The sequence below is a fragment of the Tetrao urogallus genome (genome assembly GCF_951394365.1).
Source record: "Tetrao urogallus genome assembly, chromosome: 1".
Classification (NCBI taxonomy): domain Eukaryota; kingdom Metazoa; phylum Chordata; class Aves; order Galliformes; family Phasianidae; genus Tetrao; species Tetrao urogallus.
The window spans coordinates 139,979,744-140,000,412 of record NC_136813.1 but is presented as its reverse complement, the minus strand read 5'-3'; the positions used below and the strand labels follow the sequence as shown (position 1 = coordinate 140,000,412).

The 20,669-nt window shown below is 41.6% G+C and overlaps 1 protein-coding gene across 2 annotated transcripts in view; it reads right to left on the bottom strand.

The window, feature by feature from the left end:
• The window catches only part of CHST11 (carbohydrate sulfotransferase 11), a gene marked incomplete at both ends in the record, with an annotated part of 151,785 nt that overhangs the window by 66,803 nt on the left and 64,313 nt on the right, over positions 1-20,669 (bottom strand). The window lies entirely within an intron of this gene.

Here is a 20,669-nt window from a genome sequence, read left to right as displayed (position 1 = left end):
TTAGTGTACAATGCCTTGGATTTCATTACTAAATGGGCTCATAAAGTAAGATGAAACAAGATTATATTCTCGCTCAGGAGTATAAGTTTAAGGTTAGATGGTTGCTTTTAGTACACTGGAGTAATGACCTTGAAAACAGAAGCTGCATGTTCTGCGGCCAGCACAGAGCACACTTGTATACCAGGCACTGTACAGGATTAAAAGCGCCCACAGAAAGGTGAGAGGATGCTAATTAATTGATGCTCATACAGTACTTTGAGGTCTTCTGATAGAAGGCAGTAAGAAGCACAGAGAATTATTAACTACAGAGACAGTAACTATGAATTTATGAATAATGAAGAAAGCAAAGGAAGAACAACCACACAGCTCAGTTTCCCCAATCACTGCCTCCTCAGCATTCACCCACACAGTCAGATTGGCAGACTGGAACTGCTGCTAATATCTTATGTAAAAAGGATGAAAATTTATTAATATAGCATTCCCTACGTAAGCCTCAATTTGCCAACTTACATAAGTTCATTCTTGAAGAGAAGCTCTTGCCTGTAAATGTTGCTGTGCACAGGTCTTGGCATCCAGCAGAGCACAAAGTGGGGGGGACACAAGGCAGCAGAGCCCAGCCATTATGGTCACAGGTGCCATCAACATACAATACTGAGCAGCAGATGCATCCTGGTGATGAGTGCAGACTTTTGACACACTGAAGGTTACATTAAAATGTGCTCAGTATTGCTAGATGGTAGCAGGAGTTTCTCTGTTTTCACTTGAGCATCCCTTCTATCACAGTGCTTTCCTAGCATGAGTACCTGACCAGCTAGGAACATGTCACCAAGGCTCCTCTCATCTATTCATCTGTGCCCAGGCTCCTTGAAGAACAGTAATTGCCAGGTGTCTCACAAGCTGTCAGCTCATCATAAGAAGGGTCAAAAGAGAGCTCAGGAAGTAGACAGCAGTGACAACACCTGGCAAACACAATTCAATCTCTATCACGTAAAAAAACAAGACTGAAAATTACTACGTTTCACTGTCAGAGATTCCTTGACATTTGGTGGTGAGACATAACCACAAGGCCTACTTTACAACTGCAGCAGCCATAATGGAGTCCTGTTCTTTAAAACATGTTATTAATCCCATTTTAATCTCATGCTAACAGGCAGGAGCTTCATCTCTGTTTCATTTTGAACTGATTTAGTCATAAGGATTTGAATTATTGTGCATTGTCCAAATTTAGGGGTATATCTTCAAAGTCATTCCTTGGAGCAGCAGCTGCCAAAGACGAAAAGCAGCTGTGCTCTTGTGACACTGGTTGACAGCACAATGCAATCTTCAGGACTTCAGTTTGAGTTTTGGTGGATGTCTGCAATATCAGTAAAAATAACTGGGCAAGAGAAACGGTATCCTGACAGCTTTTTTTCAAGGCTTTTGTCAAAAGATAGTTATCTATGAAGGACGTATTTTCCATGTGAGCTTAAATATTAATTCATACAGTTATCTACAGAGGTATTATTTTTCAGATCAGAGCATCTCAACTGTCAGAAGCATTATCTATTCCAAATTCAGGCAAATCCTGCACTGCTCCAGGTTTAACCTTAAATTGATAATGAAACTTCGTTTTTTTTAATGGTAATCACCTCACACCCACCCAGTCAGGAAATCACCTTAAGACATTCACAGGGACTAAAAGCAAGCAGCATTTTCCTTCTTCAAAACATACTTTTGCTCTAAAAAGCAAAATGCAAAAACAGCACCGAGCAACCCCACAAAACCTGTTATAGACACACAATCCTAAGGAATTACAAATAAATCCCAAGCCACCAACTGCTAAAATTCCCGCAGGATTTTGCTGTTTTCAGCCCCCCAGAACCAGAGCCTAATTAAGAAAAAAAGGCCAGCTTATACCCTATTTCTCCCGTTCCACCACCAAATAATCCTGCTGAGAGCATTTCAGACTTGCACAATTCCCACTGCACCAAAGATAAGTTCAGCAAATTTACTGCATCCATCCTCTAGGACACTGGCAAAGGGGTAAAGATAGGCCGCAGTGGAAACTCCAGTGACTGCTCCAGCCTCACTGGGGATGTTATTTGGTCTGCTGAGTATGTGTTTCTGATTGCAGAAGGGGAAAACAGAAGCAAAACAGAAAAAATGCAATTTTCAGAGCCCAAACCAAATTTCAAAACAAGAAGGTCAAGATGCCCCTCCTGTCATCAGCACACAACCTTAGAGGCAGCGTCAATATGAATGGGGCCAGGCTTTTTCTTGCAGTGACAGGACATAAGACAATGGGGGCAAACTGGAGCATATGAAGTTCCACGTGAACGTGAAAAAGAACTTAATTATCTTGAAAATGACAGAGCACTGGAAGAAGCTGCCCAGAGAGGTTGTGGAGTCCCCTGTTCTGGAGATATTCAAAACCTGTCTGGATGCTTTCCCATGGAAACTACTGCGGGGAATGTGCTTTAGTATCAGGGAATTGGACTAAGTGATCTCCAGAGGTCCCTTCCACACTCTATGATTCTGTGAAAATGCAAAGGAGGTATTTTCTGCCAAAGTTATGCTTTCATGTTCTCTGTGGTCCCATCTGCCTGGAGCACTACTCACAGTGATCCTAAAAACATATCTCACCTCTGTCGTGGGATCACGACAGCTACAGGAGTGAGCCTACGAGGGAAGAGCTCCTTTCACCAACACTGCAGCACAATGCTACCACCTACATGCTAACTCAGTAGCACATAGTCCTCATCAGACAGTCCAGGGAACATCAGGTCTGGCTACACAAATCCAGCAGAAAGCATCAGCATCAGAGAAGAGACTGAACGGAGACACAGGCCCAACTTCAAGTGTGGATGTTCAAGTGATCTTTGAGGACCAGGAGAAAACCATTCCATTCAAGCTGTAGGGTCAGAATCTAGTTTCCAGGGTCAATCTCTGCAGCTGTCTTTGTAAGATCTGAGGAATTACAAGTGACACACAGATGATGTACGAATAAGATACGTGAGGGACCTTGTGCTGGCAATAAAATACTTGGTGCCAAGTGGCTGCGGAATGAGGGAAAGAAGACAAGAAGCAGATGAAGGCCTAGTTGGATGATTCAATCTAGCTTCGGGTTGATCAAGTCAGTAGTAACAAAAGCAAATCACTGTTTCTTCATCAACCCTGGCCCCTTAAGCCCTGCAGAGACCAAGAGAAAGCACTGTGAGGAAAAGACATCACTCTGGGCTGCCAGCAGCTCCTGATGAGCCACAGATTGCCTGCAGCCAGAATACTGGAAGGCACCAAGTAACAAAAGCCAAAATGAGATTTACTTTATAAAACACAATTGGAAGAATTTAAACATTGTTCAATGGAACGATGCACTGTTTTGTGTAATTGCTTGTTTGATAAATAGCAGGCAGGCAGAGCTCACATTTTTAGCCTTGAATTATTGCCAAGCTGAGTTATTTTGTGAGGTAGAACTGAATCAGCAGTTCACTTACAAAAATTAAGCCCTGGAGAACGCGCAAGAGTAAAATATTTCTTCTCATTAAAGAAGTTGTTGGTGCTGGATAATCAGCATACATACATAGCACAGAGAGGTGGTAAATTTATGTGCCCCACTCACTTTTCCTGAGATTTGTCTGGTATGCAAATTGTCTACAGCTTGATAATATCCTTTAAATTTATATCCCCCAAAGATTTACACCATGTCCTAACTACTGTTCTGCAGTGCAGGGCTCACATGAAAACCCTGCAGCCAAATGGGGCTCTCTGGGTCATCCCCATGAAGTTCAATTGTAAATCAAGCCACAGATGTACAGGCTATGTTTGGTAGTGTCAAAGATTCTCCTGTATTCCTCACGCTCAGAGCATAACACAGGTACACCCTTTCCAAATGGGAATGGGGTTACCTGGAGGGCAGGGAGAGAGCACGTGCTCTTAAACACCCTACCTACTCTCTAAATCTTCCCAACTCTAAAGTCACCATCATTATTACCTCTTAAACTAATTCTTCAATGGGAGCTGTCAGCATTCACACCACTTTTTTTCTGGTGTTGCTATCACTAGCTAAAAGAAAATAAAAAAGTTCTTGACGATAGACTCCGGAGGCTCAGAAGCCCTGAAGACAAGCTGTGAGACACACAAAGCTCTCACCTCGAGCCATCAGTGCAGAGCCAAGCTGGTGTTATCACTCAAAGCCATTCAGTGGTGCACAGAAACAAATGCTGCGGTTGCACCACAGACACGTCCTAACCCTCAAGGCACAGTGCTATTTGGCAGTCAAGGAACTGATGGCTGAATGCTGCTCTTTTCACTCTGGTGAATGTGCTTGGGAACAGCAGCAGGAGATGTAACATATCTGATTTGTGGTTAGATCCACAGCTGACGCTTCAGCATTCTGCTGAAAAAAAAAAAAAAAAATCATGTCCATACATACGCACAAGTTACTTTTGGAGTGTATATAATAAAATAATTGGGGGCACTTTACGTAGAAAATACTAGCAAGGGTTGTTTGCTTCACAACGAAAAAGAATTTGGATCTATTTCCTCCTACAGTGCGAATACATTTCCCACTGGATAACATTAGCCTGAGCTGGAATATGTGCGAATTTTCATTCCAAGACAATTACATGTTTTGGAGCCGGTATTTCACAACTCATCAAAAGCAGACCAAAGCTTTCCAAGCTTTAGAAGGCAATATCTCATTTAACTAAAGAGAACCATGATGTTCTCTTCTAGCTTTCAGAGATATTGAACCATCAGACTTATTTTCAATTTTCTCACAGATGGGAAAAGAAACCGAAGAAATTTGTAAGCATTATCCATTTTATTTATTTATTTATTTTAATTTCTTTCTTGGACCCTCTGAGGTTACTGGAACATAGCTCTGCAAGTGGAACAGTATTGATGCAAGTCAAGAATGATGCAGAAACCATTGGGAGCAATGCTAAATCCATGCTGACAAGCCTTTCTCATCACATCTGCCTGCTAACTCCACAGCACTTTGGGAAGGATATATCTTCACCTATATGCCTGACCACGCCATCATTTCGGGATATAGAATGCAGTATCTGGGACTTTAGAACAGAAAGCGATAAAAAATAACAGATTAAAAGGAAAAAATATAAGTTGGCATATAAGAGGTGTGTTATCCTGGGGAAAAATTTATGAATGTAAGATCCAACATTTATTTTCTAACCCTTTAAGGCTGAGAAGAGCCCAGTGGGATCCTTGGGATTATGGCAGTTTCCAGGTACTCTCCTGCCCCCACCCCCACTTATGCTGCACACTGCAAAGTTGTAAAGGTTGCAGCTGAAGGTGCTCAGAGCCCACACACATCACAAGGATGCTCCAGATGGTATAATGCCTTTGTGGAAATTCCTTTCTGGATGCTATTTTTAATCCCTGGTATTAAACATGCTGACAGATATTCCATTTCCAGTACGGTTATTACTTATTCGATTCCCATGAATGTATATGGTGGGTGCTGGTTAATGCCAAACCACGTGATGAAACGATTTCCTTTCCCAACTAGATTTCTATTGTCTTAAATAAAAAAAAGACACTGATACACCAATGAGACCAGAGCTGAAGCACTTGTCCTGATCACATCCTACCATGTATTTCAGACAAAGCCTTTGTTCATGGGATAAAGCACATTGTGAGTGTTATCCTCTCTATCCTACCTAATGCACAGCGGATAATACTACGCTTACAAATATTAATGAAAAATGACTAATGACAACTAAATGATTCACTTAGCTTGACTCTCTCTGTAATGCATTCTTCATATGGCAGGCATTTATCAGCTCTCACTGATGACTCTACAGACACCCCACTATGCACAGAGAGCCTGTCTACACATTAAAACTTAATGCACAACTAAGAATTATTGATGTTAGCTCTGTTCTAAAAGGGCAGATCAGCACGATTTTGTTTTATTTTTTTTTTTCCATCAAGGCTTTATTTTCCTTGTCTACTGAATAATTGTGGATTTTTAATTTTATCAGAAGCTAGTGTCCCAAAAAACCTACTAATTTCCCCATACTATTACTTTCTCCAAACTGTTGGATTTTTTTTTTTTTCTCATGCACCTTTACAGATGCACTAAAATAAATTCACGTGTGATGCTTCAGGACTAAAAACCAGCTTGGAAATATCAGCAACTGCACACGATGTTCTATCCGTATGCACAGGGAAGCAGGGAGCCTTAATGGAGCTCGTGTTCTCCATAGAATTTCAGCACTTCTGAGAACAGCCAAATGCTGATAATTACCGGAGCCAAATACTGCAGGGAGATGAATGCTGCCTTGAATACATACACACAACCGTCTCCACTGTACTAAAGGGATGTATGCCATGAGGCGGCTGGAGCCAAACGCTTTGCTTTGCACCGAGCCGATGGAGCACCTCTAATGCTGACAGCAACAGCCCTGCAATTAGGGCTCTTCTCATTCAGGAGCTGTTGGCTCTGTTGGACCATGCATCACTGGATGCAAACCTCTTCTGTCACACACCTGTGCAGGGTTGCCTTGTGAAAGGCAAACGCAAAAAGGCATTTGGTAGATCAAGATACCTGGCTTCACTCCCTTGCTGATTCAAAGATCTTCGTAAAGCCTCTACAAAAATGGAAAAAATAAGCCTTAAAGACAAGCAATTGGAGCACTCCCTTAGTTTCTTTTCCTCTGACTGCAGATAGAAAAGGAAACGCTTTCCAAAGTGCCTGAATGCCTGGCCTTGAGACTTCACAGCCAGAAACCTGAATGAATCGCTCGCTTTTCTAATTGCCCCAGCCAGACTGGAAATAGATTTCAGCTGAAGACACACAGGCTTGTTTGAAGCTTTTATCCTACGTCTAAATATAATTTCCAGTGGCAGGCTGTGCTATACAGAGCAATGCAAATGGCAAGTTAAGAGCAGATATAGTAAGGAGCTATAATCTTTTAGCTATTTTTAAACAAATGAGGGGTCAATGAGCTATTTACTGAAATCTATTCTTAGGTTTCACAAAATTATAACATTAAAAAAAAAAAACAAATCAAGCTTGGCCTTTATGGTTTGGAGAGAATGTCAGAGTGTGTCTAAGTGTACTTCTTTTTAGAAAGAATTGAAGATGGAAGGAAATTGAATGATTTGTACAATGGATATATTTGACAAGGGACCATTAATGCATTTTTCAGCAATAAAAGCTAACAATGCTGTTCCAGCCAGATATTTCTTTTCATTTCTGCTATTCAGACAGTGCTCGATTACAGTTTAGGGAAATGAAGTGAAAGAGCAGATGTATCATCTTTCTGATAAGCAGTCAGAGGGGAGGAGTTGGAAGGCAGACCATTCAAAGGATAACTGAAGAATGATATTTGAACAGGTTACATTTATGCCCTCAGGCTTTAAGCACAGGATACTGCTGTTAATTTTCAGAGCTGGAGCATGCCTCGCTCCAAAGCAAATGAGCACAATAAATAATTTTGTTTCTAAGACACAGGAGACACCAGTTTGCAGCTGGGAAATCCTCCGCAATGGGAAATACAGTAAAATGGCAACACTTTATCAGAAGTTATTTAGTCTGAGCCAGATGCTACTCAGGTTTAATACTCATCATAATTCATTATGGTACATTATCATGTTTCCAGCCATTTCAGATCAGAGATCAGATGTGTTGGGGGGTAACATGCAGCCCCAGCTGTGGGACTGCCCCATGTGTGGGTTGCGGTGCAGGGCATGGCCTGGCAGGATGCTGAGGGCGCACAAGATTTCAGCATCATATGGTACTTCGTTCAAGCCATGTGTTCACATCAGAATGCAGAAAGGTAAGAGGAAACTTTCTAAATGTTTCAGCCCTTAAAAATCTGACTTCTGCGTTCTACAGCTGCAGCACAGCCTCTCTAAAAGCCCTTGGCTCTCAGCATCTGGTGCGTTCAAATCCTGCTTAACAACCAAGCAGGCATTAACCCTTTCCAATAAAAAATGCATATATTAATTAACACATTTCCTGGAGCACACATGGCATCCATGACAATGACACACTAGTGTACAACGAGTAACATTATGCGCTCCATGCCATTGGAATTTCTAATAATCAGCCACTTCATTCCAATCCGAAACAATTAGTCTCCCCATCAAGAATTGCTTTTTATTTATTTTTTTAAGCTCAAAGCAAGGAAATGAGAACAGAGAGAGAACCAACCATCCCCAGTCATGCAAACAGATTTTGTGGATTCAGAGTTCAAGCTTACTGATATACATTTGGTAGTATAATAAAGCACTGGGCATACAAAACCATTGCTTTTCTGACTGGTACAAAATCTGTTCACACCACTGAGCACTTCTTTAACTCATAGATTTCTGTGGTAGCTGGGCTATATAGCGACCCATGCTCACATTTGTACACAAGGAATAAGTTTACACATGGACTGTAAAGACCTTCACACAAAACACTGGCTCTCCCTGATGTTACTACTGCTAACATTTTAGACTCTGTACATACTGGTGAACACTGCAGTAACAAGTCCGCATATCAGAAAACAGAGTTCAGATTCATTACATTCAGGACCAAATACTTGGCTTCCCTTCAAGTAACTGAGGAATTTAAAAACACAGCTCGTGGCAGGTGTGTAGTTCTGGTAGATGCACAATCTAACTAGGAACCAGTAATTATACCTGTCATTTTCTGTAATCAAAACACTACACAGACAGTGATAATATCACCACGCTATCCCTAAGAAACAGGAAAACAGGCATCCCTCATTTTAGAAATGTGGAGACAGATACAAAATGATCTGATGACAAAGAACTGCAAAACCAGCATTAAAATTTAGGATCTTCTCCCTGTTCTTATCACGCAAAATTGTACGAACAAGAGCACTGGGAGAACACAGGTACAAGCACTGCGCTTTGCTGAATAACCATTGCTTCAACATTATGGTGACTGCTGTATTACCAGGACAACAGTCCAGTGAAACTACACATAAAGATGCTGAATTCAGTATGGATGACTGAGTATCACAGTTCTGTATGATCAGTTGCTCAATGTGGTATTTATAGCACAATCAGAGTGCAAACAACATGAATGGAATATCTCCCTCAAGCCTCTTCAACTAAGGAACTGACCCGAGGCCAAAATAAGCAATGGGAATCTTTCTGCTGACTTTGGGAGCCTTTGGATGAGACTCCCGTTATGCAGGATAGAATGGAATGTCTAACAGCTGTGAAAGTCAGCAAAAAGATCTTCACTGACTTTCAAAAGACACTGACCACAACATCGACCTACAAAGCAGTACAGCATTTAGATTTCTTACTCCACCCGAACCTCCAGCTTTACAAGGAAACATACTGTGTAGGCCTCTTCTTCCAGGTTAACTACTGATATGATGAGAAGGAAAGGCCTGAAGTTGCACCAGGGGACGTTCAGGTTGGATATGAGGAAAAATTTCTTCTCAGAAGGAGTGGTGCTGCAGTGGCACAGGCTGCCCAGGGAGGTGATGGAGTCACCGTCCCTGGAAGCGTTCCAGAACCATGTGGATGTGGCACCGAGGGACAGCAGTTAGCATTATGGCGGTGTTACGCTGATGGTTGCACGTTCCCAATCTTGATGAGTCTGTGACACTCTAACGCTCCAGTGCAGGATTTGAGGCTTACAACACATGGCAGGGAAGACATACAAGGGAGCACATTACTCTAAGACAACCTTGTAGTGACACGTGGATGTGTTACTCAGAGGAAAATCAGAACTTGCTCCTCAGAACTAATTTTGCACGATGAAGTAATGGAAACTGTAACACTAATAATTTTTTATCTTTAATTTCTGAATCTTCAGTTTCATCTTTGCTTTGTCTCTGCAATTACCCTCCATTCTCTGCTTCTCTAAAGTAGAATCCATATGAAGGAATAAGAGTCCCGTATAGGAGCTGGACATGCTCAGTCACAACCAGACTGCTTCCCTATCCCATTTTCTTATTCCATCTGGCTTCTCTGATTTTTAAAACAGCAAAAGGAACCACAACAGCGATCATTTTCCTCATCTTGGTGAGTGACCAAAGTTAAGAGACCTCCACAGTTCTGTGCCAAACCCATAGGAATAGCTGCACTGCCTAGTTGTGCCAAAATCCACATCCACAGGGAGCAGAGCATAGCCTCTTTGTATGAATCAAGAACCTAGAGTGTGCATTACTTTAAATCATTTCTATGCATAGCTTCCAGAGACAGTAGCAAGTTTGGCAAAGAAGGAAGGGAGCTTATTTAGGTTATTTGCTGATTCAGATAATGACTGAATGCATGGATTTTTTTATTATGCTGGTGCTCATACAGCACTGATTTGTTAGCAGCAAGACAGATCATGAACCTGCATGAGTGCTGGACAGTCTTAAATGCCAGATGGCAGTGCTTTGCCAGCAACTGAAGAAAGAGGCTCAGTGTCTAACAGATGATACCTTCTGTCTTACTTCTTCATCCACCGATTTAATTACACTGATAATGTTATGAGAAGCAGAAATCAATTATTCATTGAATCTGCCTAAGAAAATCATTCTTTTATCCCATGTATTTTGTTTCAAGATCATTTACACTTCGATAAAAAGGCAGTTTTCTCTCTTCAGCTTCAATATTTTATACACTAACTCACTTAACAGCCCAAGTGAAAACTGAAGACTCTGTCTTGTGCAAGGCAGGAAGGTGATGCTCTAAAACTCTCCTACACTAACTGCTGCATCCCCATTGCTGTGCAAATCAGCAATCACAAGCAGGAAGCACAGAGAGATCTATTACACCCCTCTGCAAAACAAAGCCCTCCGATGCACTCACATCTCAGACTCCCGTGGCTTTTTAAGAGGTTGTTGGAGGTGAAGCCACAGATCTTGCACTGCTTGTTTTCAAACCCTCTCCATTTTTTAATAAGCACAATACTTGGCCAGCCATTATTTCCTTGGCACAACAGATCTTTTCACCATTCCCATTAAAAACAATACTGCTTTCTATAAATTAGAAGACACTGAGCTCACATTACCAGCTGATAGACAAAATTCTTTACTTTTGCCTGGCTTGTTTTTGCACTGGTTGGCTGAAATTTTCAGAGGAACAAGCATCTCCTCTCCGTCTGCTCTGCCATCAACTGCCCATTCTCAATCTTTAACTTGCTGCACTTTCAGACAAAGCCATGGCCACAGACCTGCACAACACCTCATGTGAAAATATTCCAGCCTTTATCAGATAAAGGCCAGGTCAGTGGGACTCTGGGTAGAGTGAGCTGGTGGGTGGCAGCCCTACCCACAGCAGGGGGTTAGAACTGGTAAAATTGGGCCCTAACTGGTAGGTAAAGCCTGGTTAGAAAAGGTTGCCCAGAGATGTGGTAGATGCCCTGTCCCTGGAGACTTTCAAGGTGAGGATGGAAAAGGCCCTGGGTAGCTTGGTCTAGCTGTGGTGTCCTTGTTCCCTGCAAGAGTTGGATTAGATAGCCTTCAGAGGTCCCTTCCTACTCTAAGGATTCTACGATACTAGACAGAGGAGACTCCAGGGTTGGATGAAATAGGGAGCACAAGACAAGAAAAGATGATGGTCTTGGCACGGAGACAACCACACCTCCTGCACACAGCTGCCACAGTTGACTAAGCCATGTTTACATGACAGAAAGCAGCCAGAAGCAGTTGCATAGGGAGAAGCAGACCCTACCACACCCTATGACCAGGCACTTGACTCTCTGGCCTTACTGTCGGAGCACTCCCTGTGTGGCGTGAGTGAGCCCACGGCTGCTGGGGATGGGGACACAGGGCACCTAGGCCTCACACTACCCCAGCACAGACATTTCTGATGCCTAAATACACACATTCGATGCCTCAAATACACAAACTCAGTCTTTGCCAGAAGCTAACCTCAGCCTGGGGCAGAAACTGTATGGAAACAGAGGGGAGAGTGCCCACAGTGATCTGTGTGGCAGGGAGAGCAGTGCCTGGGCCCCTCATGCACTGGGGCAGCAGCAAGGCAGGCATAGAGCACACAGACAGGGTGACAGATGCCTACAGATATCCACTCAGGGACAGCATGCCCACGTCTGAAAAAAGTGACGTGAGACAGTTTCAAGGTTGTACATATATAGCATTTAAACGTAAGAAAGGCTATACACAGGCTTTTGTGGGTCCAAAGCTATGGAAGAAAAAAAAAAAAAAAAAAAAAAAAAAAAGGAAAAAGCCTGTGCTGTGCCTACATAAACTGCTCAAAGCAGTAATTCTTGGCTATTATTTTATGGAGTGATGTCATTGGCACAACAATCTCTTAAAGGAAGAAAGCAGTAATTGTGGAAGTACCTCGTACTGCACCTCACCTTCACCACGGGAACCTTCATTCAGTTCACATTAAGTAAGACATTACGCTTTGGAGAAGTTCCAGCGATTTCAGCTTCTCCTCACCAGTTCAATGAAACATTTCTTTTCTCTTTCAGCTGAGCTTGTTATGAATATTTAATGTATCGGAATGAACTGAAAGCTACCACTGTGCTTATGCTCTCCAGCTTTCCATCTATCTATTGACATCAAGGCTTAGCTTCGAAAATATGACATTAACTACATTGCTATGTAAATACAACTCCTTCAACCAACATTTCATAAGTCAAATGTATGCACAGCAAAAGCCAAACATGGCTTGAATAGATGAAACTGTCCTCTCACAGCCAGAGATGTCTTTGTTCCTTCAGCTCCCAGTGTCAATTCCCCACGCCAGCTTGTACATTTATCTTCTGTCCTCTAATTGAATTAATATCCACTTCCTCTTACTAATCCCCAGACACTTGTCCAAAAATGATCTAAAAGACACAACCCACGCTTACAAGAGGAGGGGAAAGATTTATATTAGGTCATCACTTTGAATGCTATAGAGGCTTGCTAGCTTGCTGCGCAGCTAGGCAATCTCCATGCAAGTTGACTGCGGGAATATTGTGACTTTTTACCACGTGTTTTGCTTTTAGCTCTGTGGTGGAACCACACTCAGAATGTTGTCCAGATTTATTTCAGATTGAAATGACAGAAATACTCCTTCCTGGGTTTTCCAGGCACTAGAAAGATATATAAACTGCACTGCATAGCAAGTGCAACTCTCTTTGGTCCACTTACAGTTGTCTTACTACCAAACAAAAAAAAGAGAAAAAAAATTTTTTTTTCAGCATCAGATTTACATTCCTTAGCACAGGGGATATGTGGAATGCTGAAAAAGAGAGAAAACAGAGGTTGCAATTACCCAGTCCCCTCTGCCTCTTCAGAGATGAGAAGTTTTGCCATTGACTTTCAAGAGATCAGGTTTCACTTTTCTCCCAAGGTTACAAATGCACAGAAACATCCATGCTGACAAGCACACTGGAAAACCTATTAGAGGAAGCCACTGGTCCCCTCCAGTGCAAGTACACTACAGTCTAAGCATGAGGGAAACAATTTTTTTCCCACATTTCACTGAGTTACACGTTGCTTCTCAAACATAGAAAAGAATCAAACCAAATCCTAGCCACACCAGGATATACAACTGTTAAAAGCTGTTTTTCTAGATAAGAAAGTGACACGTGCCTTATAAAAACTGTTTTTGCTACATTCATATGCAATAAAGCTATTAACTTATAAAACTCTGCTTTTTCACTTAATTTTTACATCTCTCCCACATCATTAAGAGTTAAGGTCTGAAAGCTACTGACTAAAAGCAGTCAAAGCTTTTTTTTTTTTCAGACTGGCCCAGGTGATGACTGGTCAACTGATCATTCAGGCAGTACATAGGGTAAGCCTGCCTCACCAGAAAACCAGGCAAGTGGAGCAGGCATCACATAGACTTTAGCAAGGGCACATTACATAATCCAGGCTGGATTTAACTAGCTACACCTTTGTTCTAAAACTCTACAGTTTGCCTCTGCAGCCACATCTCTCCAGAGGCAGTATTTTAACCCTGCATTGCCTGAAGTACCCAGAGAAGAGCAATTCTCAATCTGCATGCATAACCAGACAAGCAGATTACTGCACTCTGACTGAAAAAAGCTTGGGCAAGGTGCAGCCCGTCACATTACTGAGGTGAATTTACATTTCATACTGAACAGAGCTAAAGAGCATGAATGAATGTTACAGGTCAGCTCGTGGGGCTTGAGAAGCTGCATCTGATACGGAATAGGACTTGGGGAATCTGATTTCTGGAAAATAATTGCCAATTTAATGTCTGCTCCTCCCTATCTTTAAATTTATATATGAATGAGAATTACAAGCACTGTAGATAATTTTAAAATGTCTGTCTTCTCTCATTGTCATAATTATGCCTACTGGGATTCTTTACAGTTCTTTTGGGAGTGAGTGGCTGTAGCTGGGCTCCCTGGGATTTGCAGAGATTGCCTTGCCCTGCTGAAAGCAGCGTATGGTTCTGCTGCACAGTTAGGAAACCTCTTTGATAACAAAGACTGTGGGGAAAAAAGGCAAATGCTTAAACAAACAGTTGCTACTCTGCAGTGAGTGGAGAAAGCTGTCCTGAGAATATCTGCACCAGAAATAAATGAGAGAGGCTACACTGTGAATTACCACAAGGTCCAGACTGAGGTTATTAGAACAGAGCCATATCTCTCTGCATTCTAAAGTATAATTATCCAAGTTTTCTCCACTGGTCAAACTGGTATAAAACCTTAACCTGGGAAGGAAAGAAAGGAATCTAATGCAGAGAAACAGGCAGGTGACTCAAACTGCTTGGTTCTGAGCAAGCAACGCACTGATGCAACATGTTCAACTCAGCAGACACAAAAAGCCTCACTGATGCTGACCAGACCGCACAGCCCAGGTCTCCCCTCCATCCAGCTGGTTCTGGTCTAACAGGGAGTCCACGTGTCACACACAGATGTTCAGCTGTAATAATCGTATTACCCTCCTTCCCCTCCAACACATAGAATTCTTTCAGTTTTGGTCACATCTCCTGTATTACTCCTTCTCATAATTGTATTCCTCCAGAAAGTATATTTAAATGCATGAACTCTCAAAATAATAAAATGGCTCAAGGACTGGAACAATTGAAAGAGAGATCTCTTTCTTTTCTAACAGGAAAATCAGAGCTTTTCTGAGGGACAACTATATTGTTTCATTTCATGCAGGTAATAAGTCTTCTATTAAACACAGGTGCCTAAAAATCATCCCAATGCACTGCAATAACTTGAATGAGCTTGTCCTGAAGATTATTCTGGCCTTAAGTGCCGGTAGTTACTGTACATATTTGTCTGATTAATTCCTCCTGACCGACAAAGGCATCCATCATGTCACAAGGAACAATATATGAAGCACAGTGTACCTGAATCCTTCCCCTCCCTATGTCATCTCCAGAGCATCTAAAACAGGCTCTTATCATTTGTAATCAGTAATTAATAACAAAGCATTCTCACTAGCGCAGTTCTTCTGCTAAGGTTAATGTAATATTTCATCCCAGGCCAGCTGCTGTTTTACGACTTGCAAGCACGACAGTAAGCAATGTTTTTGCATACGAAGTCATCCACAGAGTAAATCAATTACTTTCTCTTTCATCAACAGGCATTTGCTGCAGCAGGGAAGGATAATTAGATACGATATTGTTGTTTACCAACAGCATTATGTTCCCAAATTTTGGCACTGCACATTGAATTTTCTTCCCTGTGTCTCTATTCTGCATCTTTTCCATTACGATGTTTTTAATCTATGATCAATCAAATACTGCAATTAAGAGCTACACTTACCACGCTGCTATTATGTACATGAATGTGCCTACAGAGATCAGTATCAATCACACAGCCTACATTGTCAGTACTGGTAAAACTTCTGGGTCACTTCTCCACAGAAGGACACACATACACTTACAACTATTCACCCCAAATGCAAAGCATCAATAAAAGCTAATGTATTGTTCTCCAAGCTGCACTATTTCTTGTACTCCAAAGTTTACATCAGGCTGCCCAAGGAAATGGTGGAGTCACTGTCCCTGGAGATGTTTAAGAATCATGTGGATGTGGCACCGAGGGACATGATTAGTGGGCATGGTGGGCATGGGCTGATGGATGGACTGGAAAATCTTAATGGCCTTTTCCAATCTTAATGACTCTTATCAGGGTATTATTGTCCTTGTGAGAAAATAAAGCAGCCAGAACACATACACATGAAAAGAGCAGAAAAGTTAGCGTACAGCACTGGTGTAATCTTCCTTTGTTACTGAAACTGGCAAGTCACATTTTTTCCCTCCTGTTGATTGCTATAACTGTTTGGCAACTCAGACTCTTCTTGCATGACGTAGCTGACGAAGACACATGCTTGGCTCAGGAAGACCGTGAGCCACAGGCTGTTGTGTGCTGGCAGAGCATCGTGAGTCATTTATCCTTCTGGTAGTCTGCCCTGGTCACCTGCTGTCAGTGACAAACCGGACTTTGCATCTTACTCACTGACCTGCCCTTTGCTTCTTGTATTTCTAAGAATAAAAAGCTGCTGAACACAGAAATAAGCTGCAGAGCTCCCAGTACCTCAAGATCACCAAGGGCAGAAACACAGGTTTTAAGCATTTGAACCTTTGATTCAAAGTACTGTGGACAACATGTACACAGGGCTCAGACCACAAAGCTTCCCACAAACCTCTGTCCACTAACAGTTGCACTAACAGGGTCATTCTAGTGAGTGGAAATCAACTTGAAGATAGGAAATTACCAACCCAGATGAAAGTTAAGGGATATGGGCTGAACTGGGCTGATGTTTGCATATGCTATCCAGACAGCTTGAGCCACAGATACCATACAGCATCTCCAAAAAAGGAGCACTTTGCGGCCTGAAGTGATTGAAGATGTATAAACACTGTCTGCAAGGCAGCAGCTCACTTTGACTTTGTTTTCACTTGGCAGGAAGGAAGGGGAGAAAAAAAGTGGACATAATAAAAGAAATGGGTCATTTTGGAATGACTGCACTGAAACAGTCCAATACAATTTCGTAACACAAAGGCAATGTGAGGTCTACAGCTCTGACTCACCAGGTTTAGAAACTCATGAGGCAACCTGGCTCCCGTCACACCAAAAAGCAGCCACTTAGAAGTGCAGTTCCTCGACAAAAAGAAACGTGTTTGAAAAGGAAAGTAACAAATGACAAACAGTTTGACCTTTGGTTAAACAGTCACGTTGACTCATTAGTCAGTTAGTTAGGCAATGTGTCAAACAAGAAATAGAAGCAAAGTCGCTCTTGGGATGTGGATCCTAATGGATAAAGTACTGTATCTCTGCCACGTTGCTTGCACCAGTGTAGGTAGTTAGATCAGACAAAGATTTCCTGGGAATTAGGTGGTAACCTTGACAAGGAGAAGACAAATCCTGACTTAAAGGTGCAGTTATTTCCTTTTCCTTCAACATTAGGTCTATTTTGGCTTGCAATATGTTGTAATCAGTAGCATTTTCATTGCTTCAAACAAATCCACATCAACCACTAATGGTGCACAAGCCTCAAGTACGATGTTATCCAATTCTGAACTTCTGGTAACTCCAGCTCAACGAGCCGATACCCAATTATCTGTTATTTTTGGAGCAATGGGGCTGTACTCAGTCATGCAGATTACAAGATACAGTTCCATATGTTGTCTGCCAATAATAAATTTGAAAAATATTTGTTTATCCATGTTCTTAAATTCCTGGGGTTTGATATACAAAAAAATAAAAAATAAAAAGCCAATATGCAATACAGACTTGTAACTGAACACAGATGAAGAGCCTTGCAGAAATGTAACATCTAGATTTTCTCTTTTGCAACTATGCCACATTACAACTATCTGGCAGAAGGAAAACAGTTCTAGTTAATACAGATCCAAGTTGGCTTTTTAACAAACCCAATAAAGAAATCAACCATTTCATTCAGCCCTCAAAATTTGCCACTGGTACCTCTGCACCTTGTTAGTAATTTCTAACTGAAAGTGAAAGAAAAAAAAAAGATAGTCTCAGAGACACACTGCACGCTGTCTGCATGGAATCAGGGATCACACTTTCATTTACTCATTGTAAATCCTGTTGAGTTATATTGACTTTTCTTTCCTTCGTGGTATATTAGTGCTCACAAAAAAAATCTTGCAGTAAAAGCTTTAGAGAAGAAACCTTTTGTCCACAGACAAATGCACTTCTTACTTTGTGCCCTATTAAGAAGGAAAAAGAGCAAAAGTATTGTTCCTACTTTCACAATACCCAGAAGGCCAGGCACTCGGCTATGACAGAAATAACACATGGGTTTTGTCATAGACACTTAATTTGATCCTAACTCAGTCCTATCTCCACCCCATTTATTCCCTCCTTCTCCATCAACCATCTGAACAATTATGATCAGTCTACTGAAAATCTAACTGCAGTTCTCAAAAATTCAGCTCCTGTACACCACTGGTTCAGTCACACTTAGATCACTGCTACATTTGAATTTATTCAAGTCCAAAATTTCTTCTTCCCCCTTTCCTTTTTTCTTTTCACGATCATTCACAAAGCCAAAAAGAGTCCCAAAAGACAAACGGTGGCATCTGCAACCAACCCAAACAACTCCATAGATGGAAACAAAACAGTGCAGGATCAGAAAGGCTGTTATATGTCACCACAGTAAATACCACAGTCAAATCCTCAGCTGGTGTAAATCAACCTGCCTCCATCCGGTTTTACAAAGGCAGTGCAACCTTATGCCGAACACACTAGAAAGTCTTATTCATATTAAAATATAGCATTTTAAATCTGAGAGATATTTGACTCTATCTAGCACTTAATTTTCAACTGACTGTGTTGTCATCTCCCCCTTGATGTGGAGCAGCTATGAGCAGGCTGCAAGCTAGGATATATGGGCCCTAATATCATCTCAAAGCAGGGAGCCAGCTGGGACCATGAAGTCCCCTTCTCTGCCTGCCTCTCCTGGGGATGTTGAAGACAGCCCAGGAACAGCAGAATAGAAGTTAGATATGGTTGTGTACCTGAGGAAAGCCTACCTGAGGCTGTACCTGTACCTGTGAGCCTACCTGAGGAAAGCTGAAGCATGTGGAAAGTACTGCATAGCAGGGGATGATGAGCAACAGCTGGGTACTCCTATTACTAGGTCATGCAAAAAACATACATGCGAACATACCAGATATTTAAAATTTCTTTAAAGTCACCCTTAAAGATTTACCACTGCATCTAGCTTGTAGCAATCCAAAGCCATAGCTGCAGGGTTTCTTGCACTATGTTCTCAGCACCTGGAATTCAACAGGTTTTGAACATCAAGAGTTAAAGATCTACTGGAAGTTTCAATTATATGTTTCAGTAAGGGAGAGATCTTGCTTACAAATTCTTCTGCATATGTATTTTATCAGCTTCTGAGCTGACTTCACAAATGGCCAATCATGACTGCTTCAGTCAGGAACTGCAGAGACCAATTAGGGGTCCAATCTCCACTCCCCTCCTCACTACCACTCATGAACAACTGGAAGACAAGAACTCCACTGTCAAAATACAGACCCGCCTCCCATCTGTCACTTAAGAAAGGTGAGACACACATTTCTTTGGGCAAAAATGCAAAAAAGAAATATGACCCACATATCTGAAGGAATATTCTAAGGGTCATTTCCAGACTGATGTCTTTTATGTCAGCCTCTACTTGCTGCCTTTTCTTGTTCCTGCATGCACTTGCTTGCCTGATACATCACTCAGCGTCTACAATATTACTGTCTGCAGTGTGCAAAACCCTGTCTAAAAAGTAAATAACTACTAAAAACAAAGAAAGAAACAAAACATAAAAGCTTGATGAGAAGGGGTGTCACTGAGCAGATGGAAACACTTCAGAGTGAAAAATGTCATCTGCTTAGTTCAACATCAGCTGCAAGAAATGCTGTGCTTACTCAAACATTGACTTTTCTGCCTACCTACTAGGAGAGCCCAGAAAGGCAGGCAGATGCTTTACTTGGTCAAGCCATGCAGAAAGGAAGGAGAGGTGGGAATGAAGTCGCCTGCTGCATCCTCTGCTTCAAGAAGCTTAGTTGCTTCCGCAATGCTTGCCGGGGGAACTGGCCCTTCAATGGATGGAGATGCTTCTCTCTCATGGGGTTGTGTTTAACAATGTTAAAGGGTCAGTTAAAATCTCCTTACACACTGCATACCCTAGAGAGAACAATCAAACGCACAGCTTCTTCCCTTACCCATCCTTCTTGAGCATTTGCAGAGAGTATTTAAATATTTAAATTTGACCCACAAATTCTAATATTTCTCTTTTGTAGCACCCAATTGTTACTCATCAGGGCTTTTAACACTTTCCATTTATGCAACACTAACTCCTACAATGGTCAATAAAGGCCAGTATATTAGTATGATAAGCTCATGCTACCAGCCATGCACAAAATTCCAACTGAATTAGAAAGTCATCCTATATTCGAGAAGAGCACACAATGGAGTAAATGGAGCTTAACTACTTTATGTATCAGATATTACATATCTTTGGGTTGTTGTCAATTCTTCATATAAATACTTTAAATCACTTAGATTTCATTTTGCACACTGTATAGTGAGCCTCTTCATAATCAAACAGTATTTAAAAGCATTTACTGGCTTGTTAAATCTAACAAGTTAGATTTATTGGGATAGTCACTTTCCTTAACAGCCTATTTAGTCAAACTCAATGTATTCATTGATGTATAAATGTATAATAGGCGGTTGTTAAAGTTTAATAAATATGTTTAATAGTCAGCTGGCATTTTCTCTCAATGGCAGCACT